The following is a 23,729-nucleotide window of genomic DNA, read 5'->3' as shown; positions in this document are numbered from 1 at the left end:
TCTCACTTACACATCATCATTGTGCTTATTGTCATTCTTTTCTTATTTACACATCATCATTGTGCTTATTGTCTTTCTTTTCTCACTTACACATCATCATTGTGCTTATTGTCATTCTTTTCTCACTTACACATCATCATTGTGCTTATTGTCATTCTTTCCTTATTTACACATCATCATTGTGCTTATTCTCTTTCTTTTCTCACTTACACATCATCATTGTGCTTATTGTCATTCTTTTCTTATTTACACATAATCATTGTGCTTATTGTCATTCTTTTCTTATTTACACATCATTGTGCTTATTGTCATTCTTTTCTCATTTACACTTCATTGTGCTTATTGTCATTCTTTTCTCATTTACACATCATTGTGCTTATTGTCATTCTTTTCTCACTTCCACATCATTGTGCTTATTGTCATTCTTTTCTTATTTACACTTCACCATTGTGCTTATTGTCATTCTTTTCTTATTTACACTTCATTGTGCTTATTGTCATTCTTTTCTTATTTACACATCATTGTGCTTATTGTCATTCTTTTCTTATTTACACATCATTGTGCTTATTGTCATTCTTTTCTTATTTACACATCATTGTGCTTATTGTCATTCTTTTCTCATTTACACTTCACCATTGTGCTTATTGTCATTCTTTTCTCACTTATACATCATTGTGCTTATTGTCATTCTTTTCTTATTTACACATCATAATTGTGCTTATTGTCATTCTTTTCTCATTTACACTTCACCATTGTGCTTATTGTCTTTCTTTTCTCATTTACACTTCACCATTGTGCTTTTTGTCATTCTTTTCTCACTTATACATCATTGTGCTTATTGTCATTCTTTTCTTATTTACACATCATTGTGCTTATTGTCATTCTTTTCTCATTTACACTTCATTGTGCTTATTGTCATTCTTTTCTTGTTTACACATCATTGTGGTTATTGTCATTCTTTTCTCACTTCCACATCATTGTGCTTATTGTCATTCTTTTCTTATTTACACTTCACCATTGTGCTTATTGTCATTCTTTTCTTATTTACACATCATTGTGCTTATTGTCATTCTTTTCTTATTTACACATCATTGTGCTTATTGTCATTCTTTTCTCATTTACACTTCATTGTGCTTATTGTCATTCTTTTCTCATTTACACTTCATTGTGCTTATTGTCATTCTTTTCTTATTTACACATCATTGTGCTTATTGTCATTCTTTTCTTATTTACACATCATTGTGCTTATTGTCATTCTTTTCTTATTTACACATCATTGTGCTTATTGTCATTCTTTTCTTATTTACACATCATTGTGCTTATTGTCATTCTTTTCTTATTTACACTTCATTGTGCTTATTGTCATTCTTTTCTTATTTACACATCATTGTGCTTATTGTCATTCTTTTCTTATTTACACATCATTGTGCTTATTGTCTTTCTTTTCTCATTTACACTTCACCATTGTGCTTATTGTCATTCTTTTCTTATTTACACATCATTGTGCTTGTTGTCATTCTTTTCTCATTTACACATCATTGTGCTTATTGTCATTCTTTTCTCACTTCCACATCATTGTGCTTATTGTCATTCTTTTCTCATTTACACTTCACCATTGTGCTTATTGTCATTCTTTTCTTATTTACACATCATTGTGCTTATTGTCATTCTTTTCTCATTTACACTTCATTGTGCTTATTGTCATTCTTTTCTCATTTACACATCATTGTGCTTATTGTCATTCTTTTCTTATTTACACATCATTGTGCTTATTGTCATTCTTTTCTTATTTACACATCATCATTGTGCTTATTGTCTTTCTTTTCTCACTTACACATCATTGTGCTTATTGTCATTCTTTTCTTATTTACACATCATCATTGTGCTTATTGTCATTCTTTTCTCACTTACACATCATTGTGCTTATTGTCATTCTTTTCTTATTTACACATCATCATTGTGCTTATTGTCTTTCTTTTCTCACTTACACATCATCATTGTGCTTATTGTCATTCTTTTCTCACTTACACATCATTGTGCTTATTGTCATTCTTTTCTTATTTACACATCATCATTGTGCTTATTGTCTTTCTTTTCTCACTTACACATCATTGTGCTTATTGTCATTCTTTTCTTATTTACACATCATCATTGTGCTTATTGTCATTCTTTTCTCACTTACACATCATTGTGCTTATTGTCATTCTTTTCTTATTTACACATCATCATTGTGCTTATTGTCTTTCTTTTCTCACTTACACATCATCATTGTGCTTATTGTCATTCTTTTCTCACTTACACATCCTCATTGTGCTTATTGTCTTTCTTTTCTCACTTACACATCATCATTGTGCTTATTGTCATTCTTTTCTTATTTACACATCATCATTGTGCTTATTGTCATTCTTTTCTTATTTACACATCATTGTGCTTATTGTCATTCTTTTCTCATTTACACTTCATTGTGCTTATTGTCATTCTTTTCTCATTTACACATCATTGTGCTTATTGTCATTCTTTTCTCACTTCCACATCATTGTGCTTATTGTCATTCTTTTCTTATTTACACTTCACCATTGTGCTTATTGTCATTCTTTTCTTATTTACACATCATTGTGCTTATTGTCATTCTTTTCTCACTTCCACTTCATTGTGCTTATTTTGTCATTCTTTTCTTATTTACACATCATTGTGCTTATTGTCATTCTTTTCTTATTTACACATCATTGTGCTTATTGTCATTCTTTTCTCATTTACACTTCACCATTGTGCTTTTTGTCATTCTTTTCTCACTTATACATCATTGTGCTTATTGTCATTCTTTTCTTATTTACACATCATTGTGCTTATTGTCATTCTTTTCTCATTTACACTTCATTGTGCTTATTGTCATTCTTTTCTTATTTACACATCATTGTGGTTATTGTCATTCTTTTCTCACTTCCACATCATTGTGCTTATTGTCATTCTTTTCTTATTTACACTTCACCATTGTGCTTATTGTCATTCTTTTCTTATTTACACATCATTGTGCTTATTGTTATTCTTTTCTTATTTACACATCATTGTGCTTATTGTCATTCTTTTCTCATTTACACTTCATTGTGCTTATTGTCATTCTTTTCTCATTTACACATCATTGTGCTTATTGTCATTCTTTTCTCACTTCCACATCATTGTGCTTATTGTCATTCTTTTCTTATTTACACTTCACCATTGTGCTTATTGTCATTCTTTTCTGATTTACACTTCATTGTGCTTATTGTCATTCTTTTCTTATTTACACATCATTGTGCTTATTGTCATTCTTTTCTTATTTACACATCATTGTGCTTATTGTCATTCTTTTCTTATTTACACATTATTGTGCTTATTGTCATTCTTTTCTCATTTACACTTCACCATTGTGCTTTTTGTCATTCTTTTCTCACTTATACATCATTGTGCTTATTGTCATTCTTTTCTTATTTACACATCATAATTGTGCTTATTGTCATTCTTTTCTCATTTACACTTCATTGTGATTCTTGTCATTCTTTTCTCACTTGCACATCATTGTGCTTATTGTCATTCTTTTCTTATTTACACATCATAATTGTGCTTATTGTCATTCTTTTCTCATTTACACTTCACCATTGTGCTTATTGTCTTTCTTTTCTCATTTACACTTCACCATTGTGCTTATTGTCATTCTTTTCTTATTTACACATCATTGTGCTTATTGTCATTCTTTTCTCATTTACACTTCACCATTGTGCTTATTGTCATTCTTTTCTCATTTACACTTCATTGTGCTTATTGTCATTCTTTTCTCACTTCCACATCATTGTGCTTATTGTCATTCGTTTCTCATTTACACTTCACCATCGTGCTTATTGTCATTCTTTTCTTATTTACACATCATTGTGCTTATTGTCATTCTTTTCTCATTTACACTTCATTGTGCTTATTGTCATTCTTTTCTTATTTACACATCATTGTGCTTATTGTCATTCTTTTCTCACTTCCACATCATTGTGCTTATTGTCATTCTTTTCTTATTTACACTTCACCATTGTGCTTATTGTCATTCTTTTCTTATTTACACATCATTGTGCTTATTGTCATTCTTTTCTTATTTACACTTCATTGTGCTTATTGTCATTCTTTTCTTATTTACACATCATTGTGCTTATTGTCATTCTTTTCTTATTTACACATCATTGTGCTTATTGTCTTTCTTTTCTCATTTACACTTCACCATTGTGCTTATTGTCATTCTTTTCTTATTTACACATCATTGTGCTTGTTGTCATTCTTTTCTCATTTACACTTCATTGTGCTTATTGTCATTCTTTTCTTATTTACACATCATTGTGCTTTTTGTCTTTCTTTTCTCATTTACACTTCACCATTGTGCTTATTGTCATTCTTTTCTTATTTCCACATCATTGTGCTTATTGTCATTCTTTTCTCATTTACACTTCACCATTGTGCTTATTGTCATTCTTTTCTCATTTACACATCATTGTGCTAATGTCATTCTTTTCTCACTTCCACATCATTGTGCTTATTGTCATTCTTTTCTCATTTACACTTCACCATTGTGCTTATTGTCATTCTTTTCTTATTTACACATCATTGTGCTAATTGTCATTCTTTTCTCATTTACACTTCATTGTGCTTATTGTCATTCTTTTCTCATTTGCACATCATTGTGCTTGTTGTCATTCTTTTCTTATTTACACATCATTGTGCTTATTGTTATTCTTTTCTTATTTACACATCATCATTGTGCTTATTGTCTTTCTTTTCTCACTTACACATCATTGTGCTTATTGTCATTCTTTTCTTATTTACACATCATCATTGTGCTTATTGTCATTCTTTTCTCACTTACACATCATTGTGCTTATTGTCATTCTTTTCTTATTTACACATCATCATTGTGCTTATTGTCTTTCTTTTCTCACTTACACATCATCATTGTGCTTATTGTCATTCTTTTCTCACTTACACATCATTGTGCTTATTGTCATTATTTTCTTATTTACACATCATCATTGTGCTTATTGTCATTCTTTTCTTATTTACACATCATCATTGTGCTTATTGTCTTTCTTTTCTCACTTACACATCATTGTGCTTATTGTCATTCTTTTCTTATTTACACATCATCATTGTGCTTATTGTCATTCTTTTCTCACTTACACATCATTGTGCTTATTGTCTTTCTTTTCTCACTTACACATCATCATTGTGCTTATTGTCATTCTTTTCTCACTTCCACATCATTGTGCTTATTGTCATTCTTTTCTTATTTACACTTCACCATTGTGCTTATTGTCATTCTTTTCTTATTTACACATCATTGTGCTTATTGTCATTCTTTTCTTATTTACACATCATTGTGCTTATTGTCTTTCTTTTTTTATTTACACATCATCATTGTGCTTATTGTCATTCTTTTCTTATTTACACATCATCATTGTGCTTATTGTCTTTCTTTTCCTATTTACACTTCATCATTGTGCTTATTGTCATTCTTTTCTTATTTACACATCATCATTGTGCTTATTGTCTTTCTTTTCTCACTTACACATCATTGTGCTTATTGTCATTCTTTTCTTATTTACACATCATCATTGTGCTTATTGTCATTCTTTTCTCACTTACACATCATCATTGTGCTTATTGTCATTCTTTTCTCATTTACACTTCATCATTGTGCTTATTGTCATTCTTTTCTCATTTACACATCATCATTGTGCTTATTGTCATTCTTTTCTTATTTACACATCATCATTGTGCTTATTGTCATTATTTTCTCACTTACACATCATCATTGTGCTTATTGTCATTCTTTTCTCATTTACACTTCATCATTGTGCTTATTGTCATTCTTTTCTCATTTACACATCATCATTGTGCTTATTGTCATTCTTTTCTCATTTACACATCATCATTGTGCTTATTGTCATTCTTTTCTTATTTACACATCATCATTGTGCTTATTGTCATTCTTTTCTCACTTACACATCATCATTGTGCTGATTGTCATTCTTTTCTTATTTACACATCATCATTGTGCTTATTGTCTTTCTTTTCTTATTTACACATCATCATTGTGCTTATTGTCATTCTTTTCTCACTTACACATCATCATTGTGCTTGTTGTCATTCTTTTCTTATTTACACATCATCATTGTGCTTATTGTCATTCTTTTCTTATTTACACATCATCATTGTGCTTATTGTCATTCTTTTCTTATTTACACATCATCATTGTGCTTATTGTCTTTCTTTTCTTATTTACACATCATCATTGTGCTTATTGTCATTCTTTTCCCACTTACACATCATCATTGTGCTTATTGTCATTCTTTTCTCACTTACACATCATCATTGTGCTTATTGTCATTCTTTCCTTATTTACACATCATCATTGTGCTTATTGTCTTTCTTTTCTCACTTACACATCATCATTGTGCTTATTGTCATTCTTTTCTTATTTACACATAATCATTGTGCTTATTGTCATTCTTTTCTTATTTACACATCATTGTGCTTATTGTCATTCTTTTCTCATTTACACTTCATTGTGCTTATTGTCATTCTTTTCTCATTTACACATCATTGTGCTTATTGTCATTCTTTTCTCACTTCCACATCATTGTGCTTATTGTCATTCTTTTCTTATTTACACTTCACCATTGTGCTTATTGTCATTCTTTTCTTATTTACACTTCACTGTGCTTATTGTCATTCTTTTCTTATTTACACATCATTGTGCTTATTGTCATTCTTTTCTTATTTACACATCATTGTGCTTATTGTCATTCTTTTCTTATTTACACATCATTGTGCTTATTGTCATTCTTTTCTCATTTACACTTCACCATTGTGCTTATTGTCATTCTTTTCTCACTTATACATCATTGTGCTTATTGTCATTCTTTTCTTATTTACACATCATAATTGTGCTTATTGTCATTCTTTTCTCATTTACACTTCATTGTGATTCTTGTCATTCTTTTCTCACTTACACATCATTGTGCTTATTGTCATTCTTTTCTTATTTACACATCATAATTGTGCTTATTGTCTTTCTTTTCTCATTTACACTTCACCATTGTGCTTATTGTCATTCTTTTCTTATTTACACATCATTGTGCTTATTGTCATTCTTTTCTCATTTACACTTCACCATTGTGCTTATTGTCATTCTTTTCTCATTTACACTTCATTGTGCTTATTGTCATTCTTTTCTCATTTACACTTCATTGTGCTTATTGTCATTCTTTTCTCACTTCCACATCATTGTGCTTATTGTCATTCGTTTCTCATTTACACTTCACCATCGTGCTTATTGTCATTCTTTTCTTATTTACACATCATTGTGCTTATTGTCATTCTTTTCTCATTTACACTTCATTGTGCTTATTGTCATTCTTTTCTCATTTACACATCATTGTGCTTATTGTCATTCTTTTCACACTGCCACATCATTGTGCTTATTGTCATTCTTTTCTTATTTACACTTCACCATTGTGCTTATTGTCATTCTTTTCTTATTTACACATCATTGTGCTTATTGTCATTCTTTTCTCACTTCCACTTCATTGTGCTTATTGTCATTCTTTTCTTATTTACACATCATTGTGCTTATTGTCATTCTTTTCTTATTTACACATCACTGTGCTTATTGTCATTCTTTTCTCATTTACACTTGACCATTGTGCTTTTTGTCATTCTTTTCTCACTTATACATCATTGTGCTTATTGTCATTCTTTTCTTATTTACACATCATTGTGCTTATTGTCATTCTTTTCTTATTTACACATCATTGTGCTTATTGTCATTCTTTTCTTATTTACACATCATTGTGCTTATTGTCATTCTTTTCTCATTTACACTTCATTGTGCTTATTGTCATTCTTTTCTCATTTACACATCATTGTGCTTATTGTCATTCTTTTCTCACTTCCACATCATTGTGCTTATTGTCATTCTTTTCTTATTTACACTTCACCATTGTGCTTATTGTCATTCTTTTCTGATTTACACTTCATTGTGCTTATTGTCATTCTTTTCTTATTTACACATCATTGTGCTTATTGTCATTCTTTTCTTATTTACACATCATTGTGCTTATTGTCATTCTTTTCTTATTTACACATTATTGTGCTTATTGTCATTCTTTTCTCATTTACACTTCACCATTGTGCTTTTTGTCATTCTTTTCTCACTTATACATCATTGTGCTTATTGTCATTCTTTTCTTATTTACACATCATAATTGTGCTTATTGTCATTCTTTTCTCATTTACACTTCATTGTGATTCTTGTCATTCTTTTCTCACTTGCACATCATTGTGCTTATTGTCATTCTTTTCTTATTTACACATCATAATTGTGCTTATTGTCATTCTTTTCTCATTTACACTTCACCATTGTGCTTATTGTCTCTCTTTTCTCATTTCCACTTCACCATTGTGCTTATTGTCATTCTTTTCTTATTTACACATCATTGTGCCTATTGTCATTCTTTTCTCATTTACACTTCACCATTGTGCTTATTGTCATTCTTTTCTCATTTACACTTCATTGTGCTTATTGTCATTCTTTTCTCACTTCCACATCATTGTGCTTATTGTCATTCGTTTCTCATTTACACTTCACCATCGTGCTTATTGTCATTCTTTTCTTATTTACACATCATTGTGCTTATTGTCATTCTTTTCTCATTTACACTTCATTGTGCTTATTGTCATTCTTTTCTTATTTACACATCATTGTGCTTATTGTCATTCTTTTCTCACTTCCACATCATTGTGCTTATTGTCATTCTTTTCTTATTTACACTTCACCATTGTGCTTATTGTCATTCTTTTCTTATTTACACATCATTGTGCTTATTGTCATTCTTTTCTTATTTACACTTCATTGTGCTTATTGTCTTTCTTTTCTCATTTACACTTCACCATTGTGCTTATTGTCATTCTTTTCTTATTTACACATCATTGTGCTTGTTGTCATTCTTTTCTCATTTACACTTCATTGTGCTTATTGTCATTCTTTTCTTATTTACACATCATTGTGCTTTTTGTCTTTCTTTTCTCATTTCCACTTCACCATTGTGCTTATTGTCATTCTTTTCTTATTTCCACATCATTGTGCTTATTGTCATTCTTTTCTCATTTACACTTCACCATTGTGCTTATTGTCATTCTTTTCTCATTTACACATCATTGTGCTAATGTCATTCTTTTCTCACTTCCACATCATTGTGCTTATTGTCATTCTTTTCTCATTTACACTTCACCATTGTGCTTATTGTCATTCTTTTCTTATTTACACATCATTGTGCTTATTGTCATTCTTTTCTCATTTACACTTCATTGTGCTTATTGTCATTCTTTTCTCATTTGCACATCATTCTGCTTATTGTCATTCTTTTCTTATTTACACATCATTGTGCTTATTGTCATTCTTTTCTTATTTACACATCATCATTGTGCTTATTGTCTTTCTTTTCTCACTTACACATCATTGTGCTTATTGTCATTCTTTTCTTATTTACACATCATCATTGTGCTTATTGTCATTCTTTTCTCACTTACACATCATTGTGCTTATTGTCATTCTTTTCTTATTTACACATCATCATTGTGCTTATTGTCTTTCTTTTCTCACTTACACATCATCATTGTGCTTATTGTCATTCTTTTCTCACTTCCACATCATTGTGCTTATTGTCATTCTTTTCTTATTTACACTTCACCATTGTGCTTATTGTCATTCTTTTCTTATTTACACATCATTGTGCTTATTGTCATTCTTTTCTTATTTACACATCATTGTGCTTATTGTCATTCTTTTCTCATTTACACTTCATTGTGCTTATTGTCATTCTTTTCTCATTTACACATCATTGTGCTTATTGTCATTCTTTTCTCACTTCCACATCATTGTGCTTATTGTCATTCTTTTCTTATTTACACTTCACCATTGTGCTTATTGTCATTCTTTTCTGATTTACACTTCATTGTGCTTATTGTCATTCTTTTCTTATTTACACATCATTGTGCTTATTGTCATTCTTTTCTTATTTGCACATCATTGTGCTTATTGTCATTCTTTTCTTATTTACACATTATTGTGCTTATTGTCATTCTTTTCTCATTTACACTTCACCATTGTGCTTTTTGTCATTCTTTTCTCACTTATACATCATTGTGCTTATTGTCATTCTTTTCTTATTTACACATCATAATTGTGCTTATTGTCATTCTTTTCTCATTTACACTTCATTGTGATTCTTGTCATTCTTTTCTCACTTGCACATCATTGTGCTTATTGTCATTCTTTTCTTATTTGCACATCATAATTGTGCTTATTGTCATTCTTTTCTCATTTACACTTCACCATTGTGCTTATTGTCTTTCTTTTCTCATTTACACTTCACCATTGTGCTTATTGTCATTCTTTTCTTATTTACACATCATTGTGCTTATTGTCATTCTTTCCTCATTTACACTTCACCATTGTGCTTATTGTCATTCTTTTCTCATTTACACTTCATTGTGCTTATTGTCAATCTTTTCTCACTTCCACATCATTGTGCTTATTGTCATTCGTTTCTCATTTACACTTCACCATCGTGCTTATTGTCATTCTTTTCTTATTTACACATCATTGTGCTTATTGTCATTCTTTTCTCATTTACACTTCATTGTGCTTATTGTCATTCTTTTCTTATTTACACATCATTGTGCTTATTGTCATTCTTTTCTTATTTACACTTCACCATTGTGCTTATTGTCATTCTTTTCTTATTTACACATCATTGTGCTTTTTGTCTTTCTTTTCTCATTTACACTTCACCATTGTGCTTATTGTCATTCTTTTCTTATTTCCACATCATTGTGCTTATTGTCATTCTTTTCTCATTTACACTTCACCATTGTGCTTATTGTCATTCTTTTCTCATTTACACATCATTGTGCTAATGTCATTCTTTTCTCACTTCCACATCATTGTGCTTATTGTCATTCTTTTCTCATTTACACTTCACCATTGTGCTTATTGTCATTATTTTCTTATTTACACATCATCATTGTGCTTATTGTCATTCTTTTCTTATTTACACATCATCATTGTGCTTATTGTCTTTCTTTTCTCACTTACACATCATTGTGCTTATTGTCATTCTTTTCTTATTTACACATCATCATTGTGCTTATTGTCATTCTTTTCTCACTTACACATCATTGTGCTTATTGTTATTCTTTTCTTATTTACACATCATCATTGTGCTTATTGTCTTTCTTTTCTCACTTACACATCATCATTGTGCTTATTGTCATTCTTTTCTCATTTACACTTCATCATTGTGCTTATTGTCATTCTTTTCTTATTTACACATCATCATTGTGCTTATTGTCTTTCTTTTCTCACTTACACATCATCATTGTGCTTATTGTCATTCTTTTCTCATTTACTCTTCATCATTGTGCTTATTGTCAATCTTTTCTTATTTACACATCATCATTGTGCTTATTGTCATTCTTTTCTTATTTACACATCATCATTGTGCTTATTGTCTTTCTTTTCCTATTTACACTTCATCATTGTGCTTATTGTCATTCTTTTCTCATTTACACTTCATCATTGTGCTTATTGTCATTCTTTTCTCATTTACACATCATCATTGTGCTTATTGTCATTCTTTTCTTATTTACACATCATCATTGTGCTTATTGTCATTATTTTCTCACTTACACATCATCATTGTGCTTATTGTCATTCTTTTCTCATTTACACTTCATCATTGTGCTTATTGTCATTGTTTTCTCATTTACACATCATCATTGTGCTTATTGTCATTCTTTTCTCATTTACACATCATCATTGTGCTTATTGTCATTCTTTTCTTATTTACACATCATCATTGTGCTTATTGTCATTCTTTTCTCACTTACACATCATCATTGTGCTGATTGTCATTCTTTTCTTATTTACACATCATCATTGTGCTTATTGTCTTTCTTTTCTTATTTACACATCATCATTGTGCTTATTGTCATTCTTTTCTCACTTACACATCCTCATTGTGCTTATTGTCTTTCTTTTCTCACTTACACATCATCATTGTGCTTATTGCCATTCTTTTCTTATTTACACATCATCATTGTGCTTATTGTCTTTCTTTTCTCACTTACACATCATCATTGTGCTTATTGTCATTCTTTTCTTATTTACACATCATCATTGTGCTTATTGTCTTTCTTTTCTTATTTACACATCATCATTGTTTTTATTGTCTCTTTTCTCACTTACACATCATTGTGCTTATTGTCATTCTTTTCTTATTTACACATCATCATTGTGCTTATTGTCATTCTTTTCTTATTTACACATCATCATTGTGCTTGTTGTCATTCTTTTCTTATTTACACATCATCATTGTGCTTATTGTCATTCTTTTCTTATTTACACATCATCATTGTGCTTATTGTCATTCTTTTCTTATTTACACATCATCATTGTGCTTATTGTCTTTCTTTTCTTATTTACACATCATCATTGTGCTTATTGTCATTCTTTTCCCACTTACACATCATCATTGTGCTTATTGTCATTCTTTTCTCACTTACACATCATCATTGTGCTTATTGTCATTCTTTCCTTATTTACACATCATAATTGTGCTTATTGTCTTTCTTTTCTCATTTACACTTCACCATTGTGCTTATTGTCTCTCTTTTCTCATTTCCACTTCACCATTGTGCTTATTGTCATTCTTTTCTTATTTACACATCATTGTGCCTATTGTCATTCTTTTCTCATTTACACTTCACCATTGTGCTTATTGTCATTCTTTTCTCATTTACACTTCATTGTGCTTATTGTCATTCTTTTCTCACTTCCACATCATTGTGCTTATTGTCATTCGTTTCTCATTTACACTTCACCATCGTGCTTATTGTCATTCTTTTCTTATTTACACATCATTGTGCTTATTGTCATTCTTTTCTCATTTACACTTCATTGTGCTTATTGTCATTCTTTTCTTATTTACACATCATTGTGCTTATTGTCATTCTTTTCTCACTTCCACATCATTGTGCTTATTGTCATTCTTTTCTTATTTACACTTCACCATTGTGCTTATTGTCATTCTTTTCTTATTTACACATCATTGTGCTTATTGTCATTCTTTTCTTATTTACACTTCATTGTGCTTATTGTCTTTCTTTTCTCATTTACACTTCACCATTGTGCTTATTGTCATTCTTTTCTTATTTACACATCATTGTGCTTGTTGTCATTCTTTTCTCATTTACACTTCATTGTGCTTATTGTCATTCTTTTCTTATTTACACATCATTGTGCTTTTTGTCTTTCTTTTCTCATTTCCACTTCACCATTGTGCTTATTGTCATTCTTTTCTTATTTCCACATCATTGTGCTTATTGTCATTCTTTTCTCATTTACACTTCACCATTGTGCTTATTGTCATTCTTTTCTCATTTACACATCATTGTGCTAATGTCATTCTTTTCTCACTTCCACATCATTGTGCTTATTGTCATTCTTTTCTCATTTACACTTCACCATTGTGCTTATTGTCATTCTTTTCTTATTTACACATCATTGTGCTTATTGTCATTCTTTTCTCATTTACACTTCATTGTGCTTATTGTCATTCTTTTCTCATTTGCACATCATTGTGCTTATTGTCATTCTTTTCTTATTTACACATCATTGTGCTTATTGTCATTCTTTTCTTATTTACACATCATCATTGTGCTTATTGTCTTTCTTTTCTCACTTACACATCATTGTGCTTATTGTCATTCTTTTCTTATTTACACATCATCATTGTGCTTATTGTCATTCTTTTCTCACTTACACATCATTGTGCTTATTGTCATTCTTTTCTTATTTACACATCATCATTGTGCTTATTGTCTTTCTTTTCTCACTTACACATCATCATTGTGCTTATTGTCATTCTTTTCTCACTTCCACATCATTGTGCTTATTGTCATTCTTTTCTTATTTACACTTCACCATTGTGCTTATTGTCATTCTTTTCTTATTTACACATCATTGTGCTTATTGTCATTCTTTTCTTATTTACACATCATTGTGCTTATTGTCATTCTTTTCTCATTTACACTTCATTGTGCTTATTGTCATTCTTTTCTCATTTACACATCATTGTGCTTATTGTCATTCTTTTCTCACTTCCACATCATTGTGCTTATTGTCATTCTTTTCTTATTTACACTTCACCATTGTGCTTATTGTCATTCTTTTCTGATTTACACTTCATTGTGCTTATTGTCATTCTTTTCTTATTTACACATCATTGTGCTTATTGTCATTCTTTTCTTATTTGCACATCATTGTGCTTATTGTCATTCTTTTCTTATTTACACATTATTGTGCTTATTGTCATTCTTTTCTCATTTACACTTCACCATTGTGCTTTTTGTCATTCTTTTCTCACTTATACATCATTGTGCTTATTGTCATTCTTTTCTTATTTACACATCATAATTGTGCTTATTGTCATTCTTCTCTCATTTACACTTCATTGTGATTCTTGTCATTCTTTTCTCACTTGCACATCATTGTGCTTATTGTCATTCTTTTCTTATTTACACATCATAATTGTGCTTATTGTCATTCTTTTCTCATTTACACTTCACCATTGTGCTTATTGTCTTTCTTTTCTCATTTACACTTCACCATTGTGCTTATTGTCATTCTTTTCTTATTTACACATCATTGTGCTTATTGTCATTCTTTTCTCATTTACACTTCACCATTGTGCTTATTGTCATTCTTTTCTCATTTACACTTCATTGTGCTTATTGTCATTCTTTTCTCACTTCCACATCATTGTGCTTATTGTCATTCGTTTCTCATTTACACTTCACCATCGTGCTTATTGTCATTCTTTTCTTATTTACACATCATTGTGCTTATTGTCATTCTTTTCTCATTTACACTTCATTGTGCTTATTGTCATTCTTTTCTTATTTACACATCATTGTGCTTATTGTCATTCTTTTCTCACTTCCACATCATTGTGCTTATTGTCATTCTTTTCTTATTTACACTTCACCATTGTGCTTATTGTCATTCTTTTCTTATTTACACATCATTGTGCTTTTTGTCTTTCTTTTCTCATTTACACTTCACCATTGTGCTTATTGTCATTCTTTTCTTATTTCCACATCATTGTGCTTATTGTCATTCTTTTCTCATTTACACTTCACCATTGTGCTTATTGTCATTCTTTTCTCATTTACACATCATTGTGCTAATGTCATTCTTTTCTCACTTCCACATCATTGTGCTTATTGTCATTCTTTTCTCATTTACACTTCACCATTGTGCTTATTGTCATTCTTTTCTTATTTACACATCATCATTGTGCTTATTGTCTTTCTTTTCTCACTTACACATCATCATTGTGCTTATTGTCATTCTTTTCTCACTTACACATCATTGTGCTTATTGTCATTATTTTCTTATTTACACATCATCATTGTGCTTATTGTCATTCTTTTCTTATTTACACATCATCATTGTGCTTATTGTCTTTCTTTTCTCACTTACACATCATTGTGCTTATTGTCATTCTTTTCTTATTTACACATCATCATTGTGCTTATTGTCATTCTTTTCTCACTTACACATCATTGTGCTTATTGTTATTCTTTTCTTATTTACACATCATCATTGTGCTTATTGTCTTTCTTTTCTCACTTACACATCATCATTGTGCTTATTGTCATTCTTTTCTCATTTACACTTCATCATTGTGCTTATTGTCATTCTTTTCTTATGTACACATCATCATTGTGCTTATTGTCTTTCTTTTCTCACTTACACATCATCATTGTGCTTATTGTCATTCTTTTCTCATTTACTCTTCATCATTGTGCTTATTGTCAATCTTTTCTTATTTACACATCATCATTGTGCTTATTGTCATTCTTTTCTTATTTACACATCATCATTGTGCTTATTGTCTTTCTTTTCCTATTTACACTTCATCATTGTGCTTATTGTCATTCTTTTCTCATTTACACTTCATCATTGTGCTTATTGTCATTCTTTTCTCATTTACACATCATCATTGTGCTTATTGTCATTCTTTTCTTATTTACACATCATCATTGTGCTTATTGTCATTATTTTCTCACTTACACATCATCATTGTGCTTATTGTCATTCTTTTCTCATTTACACTTCATCATTGTGCTTATTGTCATTGTTTTCTCATTTACACATCATCATTGTGCTTATTGTCATTCTTTTCTCATTTACACATCATCATTGTGCTTATTGTCATTCTTTTCTTATTTACACATCATCATTGTGCTTATTGTCATTCTTTTCTCACTTACACATCATCATTGTGCTGATTGTCATTCTTTTCTTATTTACACATCATCATTGTGCTTATTGTCTTTCTTTTCTTATTTACACATCATCATTGTGCTTATTGTCATTCTTTTCTCACTTACACATCCTCATTGTGCTTATTGTCTTTCTTTTCTCACTTACACATCATCATTGTGCTTATTGTCATTCTTTTCTTATTTACACATCATCATTGTGCTTATTGTCTTTCTTTTCTCACTTACACATCATCATTGTGCTTATTGTCATTCTTTTCTTATTTACACATCATCATTGTGCTTATTGTCTTTCTTTTCTTATTTACACATCATCATTGTTTTTATTGTCTCTTTTCTCACTTACACATCATTGTGCTTATTGTCATTCTTTTCTTATTTACACATCATCATTGTGCTTATTGTCATTCTTTTCTTATTTACACATCATCATTGTGCTTGTTGTCATTCTTTTCTTATTTACACATCATCATTGTGCTTATTGTCATTCTTTTCTTATTTACACATCATCATTGTGCTTATTGTCATTCTTTTCTTATTTACACATCATCATTGTGCTTATTGTCTTTCTTTTCTTATTTACACATCATCATTGTGCTTATTGTCATTCTTTTCCCACTTACACATCATCATTGTGCTTATTGTCATTCTTTCCTTATTTACACATCATCATTGTGCTTATTGTCTTTCTTTTCTCACTTACACATCATCATTGTGCTTATTGTCATTCTTTTCTTATTTACACATAATCATTGTGCTTATTGTCATTCTTTTCTTATTTACACATCATTGTGCTTATTGTCATTCTTTTCTCATTTACACTTCATTGTGCTTATTGTCATTCTTTTCTCATTTACACATCATTGTGCTTATTGTCATTCTTTTCTCACTTCCACATCATTGTGCTTATTGTCATTCTTTTCTTATTTACACTTCACCATTGTGCTTATTGTCATTCTTTTCTTATTTACACTTCATTGTGCTTATTGTCATTCTTTTCTTATTTACACATCATTGTGCTTATTGTCATTCTTTTCTTATTTACACATCATTGTGCTTATTGTCATTCTTTTCTTATTTACACATCATTGTGCTTATTGTCATTCTTTTCTCATTTACACTTCACCATTGTGCTTATTGTCATTCTTTTCTCACTTATACATCATTGTGCTTATTGTCATTCTTTTCTTATTTACACATCATAATTGTGCTTATTGTCATTCTTTTCTCATTTACACTTCACCATTGTGCTTATTGTCTTTCTTTTCTCATTTACACTTCACCATTGTGCTTATTGTCATTCTTTTCTTATTTACACATCATTGTGCTTATTGTCATTCTTTTCTCATTTACACTTCACCATTGTGCTTATTGTCATTCTTTTCTCATTTACACTTCATTGTGCTTATTGTCATTCTTTTCTCACTTCCACATCATTGTGCTTATTGTCATTCGTTTCTCATTTACACTTCACCATCGTGCTTATTGTCATTCTTTTCTTATTTACACATCATTGTGCTTATTGTCATTCTTTTCTCATTTACACTTCATTGTGCTTATTGTCATTCTTTTCTCATTTACACATCATTGTGCTTATTGTCATTCTTTTCTCACTGCCACATCATTGTGCTTATTGTCATTCTTTTCTTATTTACACTTCACCATTGTGCTTATTGTCATTCTTTTCTTATTGACACATCATTGTGCTTATTGTCATTCTTTTCTTATTTACACTTCATTGTGCTTATTGTCATTCTTTTCTTATTTACACATCATTGTGCTTATTGTCATTCTTTTCTTATTTACACATCATTGTGCTTATTGTCATTCTTTTCTTATTTACACATCATTGTGCTTATTGTCTTTCTTTTCTCATTTACACTTCACCATTGTGCTTATTGTCATTCTTTTCTTATTTACACATCATTGTGCTTGTTGTCATTCTTTTCTCATTTACACTTCATTGTGCTTATTGTCATTCTTTTCTTATTTACACATCATTGTGCTTATTGTCATTCTTTTCTCATTTACACTTCATTGTGCTTATTGTCATTCTTTTCTCATTTACACATCATTGTGCTTATTGTCATTCTTTTCTTATTTACACATCATTGTGCTTATTGTCATTCTTTTCTAATTTACACATCATCATTGTGCTTATTGTCTTTCTTTTCTCACTTACACATCATTGTGCTTATTGTCATTCTTTTCTTATTTACACATCATCATTGTGCTTATTGTCATTCTTTTCTCACTTACACATCATTGTGCTTATTGTCATTCTTTTCTTATTTACACATCATCATTGTGCTTATTGTCTTTCTTTTCTCACTTACACATCATCATTGTGCTTATTGTCATTCTTTTCTCACTTACACATCATTGTGCTTATTGTCATTATTTTCTTATTTACACATCATCATTGTGCTTATTGTCATTCTTTTCTTATTTACACATCATCATTGTGCTTATTGTCATTCTTTTCTCATTTACACTTCATCATTGTGCTTATTGTCATTCTTTTCTTATTTACACATCATCATTGTGCTGATTGTCTTTCTTTTCTTATTTACACATCATCATTGTGCTTATTGTCATTCTTTTCTTATTTACACATCATCATTGTGCTTATTGTCTTTCTTTTCCTCTTTACACTTCATCATTGTGCTTATTGTCATTCTTTTCTTATTTACACATCATCATTGTGCTTATTGTCATTCTTTTCTCACTTACACATCATCATTGTGCTTATTGTCATTCTTTTCTCATTTACACTTCATCATTGTGCTTATTGTCATTCTTTTCTCATTTACACATCATCATTGTGCTTATTGTCATTCTTTTCTTATTTACACATCATCATTGTGCTTATTGTCATTCTTTTCTCACTTACACATCATCATTGTGCTTATTGTCATTCTTTTCTCATTTACACTTCATCATTGTGCTTATTGTCATTCTTTTCTCATTTACACATCATCATTGTGCTTATTGTCATTCTTTTCTCACTTACACATCATCATTGTGCTCATTGTCATTCTTTTCTTATTTACACATCATCATTGTGCTTATTGTCATTCTTTTCTCACTTACACATCATCATTGTGCTGATTGTCATTCTTTTCTTATTTACACATCATCATTGTGCTTATTGTCTTTCTTTTCTTATTTACACATCATCATTCTGCTTATTGTCATTCTTTTCTCACTTACACATCATCATTGTGCTTATTGTCATTCTTTTCTTATTTACACATCATCATTGTGCTTATTGTCTTTCTTTTCTCACTTACACATCATCATTGTGCTTATTGTCATTCTTTTCTTATTTACCCATCATCATTGTGCTTATTGTCATTCTTTTCTTATTTACACATCATCATTGTTTTTATTGTCTCTTTTCTCACTTACACATCATTGTGCTTATTGTCATTCTTTTCTTATTTACACATCATCATTGTGCTTATTGTCATTATTTTCTTATTTACACATCATCATTGTGCTTATTGTCATTCTTTTCTTATTTACACATCATCATTGTGCTTATTGTCATTCTTTTCTTATTTACACATCATCATTGTGCTTATTGTCATTCTTTTCTTATTTACACATCATCATTGTGCTTATTGTCATTCTTTTCTTATTTACACATCATCATTGTGCTTATTGTCATTCTTTTCCCACTTACACATCATCATTGTGCTTATTGTCATTCTTTTCTCACTTACACATCATTGTGCTTATTGTCATTCTTTTCTTATTTACACATCATCATTGTGCTTATTGTCTTTCTTTTCTTATTTACACATCATCATTGTGCTTATTGTCATTCTTTTCTTATTTACACATCATCATTGTGCTTATTGTCTTTCTTTTCTTATTTACACATCATCATTGTGCTTATTGTCTTTCTTTTCTTATTTACACATCATCATTGTTCTTATTGTCATTCTTTTCTCACTTACACATCATTGTGCTTATTGTCATTCTTTTCTTATTTACACATCATCATTGTGCTTATTGTCATTCTTTTCTTATTTACACATCATCATTGTGCTTATTGTCATTCTTTTCTTATTTACACATCATCACTGTGCTTATTGTCTTTCTTTTCTTCTTTACACATCATCATTGTGCTTATTGTCATTCTTTTCTCACTTTCACATCATTGTGCTTATTGTCATTCTTTTCTTATTTACACATCATCATTGTGCTTATTGTCATTCTTTTCTTATTTACACATCATCATTGTGCTTATTGTCTTTCTTTTCTCACTTACACATCATTGTGCTTATTGTCATTCTTTTCTTATTTACACATCATCATTGTGCTTATTGTCATTCTTTTCTTATTTACACATCATCATTGTGGTTATTGTCTTTCTTTTCTCACTTACACATCATTGTGCTTATTGTCATTCTTTTCTTATTTACACATCATCATTGTGCTGATTGTCTTTCTTTTCTCACTTACACATCATTGTGCTTATTGTCATTCTTTTCTTATTTACACATCATCATTGTGCTGATTGTCTTTCTTTTCTTATTTACACATCATTGTGCTTATTGTCATTCTTTTCTTATTTACACATCATCATTGTGGTTATTGTCTTTCTTTTCTCACTTACACATCATTGTGCTTATTGTCATTCTTTTCTTATTTACACATCATCATTGTGCTGATTGTCTTTCTTTTCTTATTTACACATCATTGTGCTTATTGTCATTCTTTTCTTATTTACACTTCATTGTGCTTATTGTCATTCTTTTCTTATTTACACATCATCATTGTGCTTATTGTCTTTCTTTTCTCATTTACACTTCATCATTGTGCTTATTGTCATTCTTTTCTTATTTACACATCATCATTGTGCTTATTGTCTTTCTTTTCTTATTTACACATCATCATTGTGCTTATTGTCATTCTTTTCTCACTTACACATCATTGTGCTTATTGTCATTCTTTTCTTATTTACACATCATCATTGTGCTTATTGTCATTCTTTTCTTATTTACACTTCATCATTGTGCTTATTGTCTTTCTTTTCTTATTTACACATCATCATTGTGCTTATTGTCTTTCTTTTCTTATTTACACTTCATCATTGTGCTTATTGTCATTCTTTTCTTATTTACACATCATCATTGTGCTTATTGTCTTTCTTTTCTCACTTACACATCATTGTGCTTATTGTCATTCTTTTCTTATTTACACATCATCATTGTGCTTATTGTCCCTGGTGTTGGGCTAGCGGTTAGGGTGCCGGCTTAGGATCCTAAGATCCTGGGTTCGAATCCCGGTCGATCGCTGAATTAACGCCAGGGGGGTTGACTCAGCCTGTCATCCTTCCGAGGTCGGAAAATTGAGTACCAGTTCACTGGTAATTCCCTGTTTGTCGTTAAAGGCGGCAAAAAGGGTTGGCGTCAGGAAGGGCATCCGGCCGTAAAACATTGCTTCAAAAAGGGGACCGAAAAACAACAACAACCACGGTCCCCAAAAAAGGCCAACCCCCGCTTTGCGGGGAAAAATGGCCTCTAAAGGTGGTTTATTGTGCTTATTGTCTTTCTTTTCTCACTTACACATCATTGTGCTTATTGTCATTCTTTTCTTATTTACACATAATCATTGTGCTTATTGTCTTTCTTTTCTTATTTACACATCATCATTGTGCTTATTGTCTTTCTTTTCTTATTTACACATCATCATTGTGCTTTTTGTCATTCTTTTCTTATTTACACATCATCATTGTACTTATTGTCATTCTTTTCTCATTTACGCATCATCATTGTGCTTATTGTCATTCTTTTCCTATTTTCACATCATCATTGTGCTTATTGTCATTCATTTCTTATTTTCACATCATCATTGTGCTTATTGTCATTCATTTCTTATTTACACATCATCATTGTGCTTATTGTCATTCATTTCTTATTTACACATCATCATTGTGCTTATTGTCATTCATTTCTTATTTACACATCATCATTGTGCTTATTGTCATTCATTTCTTATTTACACATCATCATTGTGCTTATTGTCATTCATTTCTCATTTACACATCATCATTGTGCTTATTGTCATTCATTTCTTATTTACACATCATCATTGTGCTTATTGTCATTCATTTCTTATTTTCACATCATCATTGTGCTTATTGTCATTCTTTTCTCATTTATACATCATCATTGTGCTTATTGTCATTCTTTTCTCATTTACACATCATCATTGTGCTTATTGTCATTCATTTCTTATTTTCACATCATCATTGTGCTTATTGTCATTCTTTTCTTATTTACACATCATCATTGTGCTTATTGTCATTCTTTTCTTATTTACACATCATCATTGTGCTTATTGTCATTCTTTTCTCATTTACACATCATCATTGTGCTTATTGTCATTCTTTTCTCATTTACACATCATCATTGTGCTTATTGTCATTCTTTTCTCATTTACACATCATCATTGTGCTTATTATTCTCTAAAAATCAAGTTTATCATTCAAAATGGTAATCAAACAATGCCATTCATTACCATCCTCTGTCTGTAGTTTCTGAAAATGATATATTCCCCTTCACTCCTTTTCTCCATAACTCAACCTCATCAACCTTCTCAAATACCCTCTCACGACTCTCGCCCAACCCTCCTCCTTTGGCTGCTGAAACATCCTCTCACTACTCCTAACCCTCATCCTCATTCAAAGCTACTCTCTCACTACTCTCTACTCTCTCCTATCCCTAATCATTGTAAGCTACTCTATCCTATCCCTCATCATTGTAAGCTACTCTCTCACTACTCTCTACTCTATCATATCCCTCATCATTGTAAGCTACTCTTTCACTACTCTCTCCTATCCCTAATCATTGTAAGCTACTCTCTCCTATCCCTCATCATTGTAAGCTACTCTCTCACTACTTTCTCCTATCCCTCATCATTGTAAGCTACTCTCTCACTACTCTCTCCTATCCCTCATCATTGTAAGCTACTCTCACTACTCTCTCCTATCCCTCATCATTGTAAGCTGCTCTCACTACTCTCTCACTCACTACGCTCCTAACCCTCCTCTTTAACTCTTCTCTCTTTTATCTCTTATCCCTCATCTTTAACTCTTCTCTCTTTTATCTCTTATCCCTCCTCTTTAACTCTTCTCTTTTATCTCTTATCCCTCCTCTTTATCTCTTCTCTCTTTTATCTCTTCTCCCTCATCTTTAACTCTTCTCTCTTATCTCTTATCCCTCCTCTTTTATCTCTTATCCCTCATCTTTAACTCTTCTCTCTTTTATCTCTTATCCCTCCTCTTCAAC

At 30.5% G+C, this 23,729-nt stretch overlaps 1 protein-coding gene across 2 annotated transcripts in view; it reads left to right on the top strand.

The window, feature by feature from the left end:
• LOC137426659 (large neutral amino acids transporter small subunit 2-like) overlaps positions 1-23,729 on the top strand; it is an 803,798-nt gene that overhangs the window by 763,427 nt on the left and 16,642 nt on the right. The window lies entirely within an intron of this gene.

This window comes from Myxine glutinosa, chromosome 5, assembly GCF_964187855.1.
Source record: "Myxine glutinosa chromosome 5, kmMyxGlut1.1, whole genome shotgun sequence".
Taxonomy (NCBI): domain Eukaryota; kingdom Metazoa; phylum Chordata; class Myxini; order Myxiniformes; family Myxinidae; genus Myxine; species Myxine glutinosa.
Note: the sequence above shows the minus strand (reverse complement) of the source record. Positions and strands in the feature narration are given on the sequence as shown.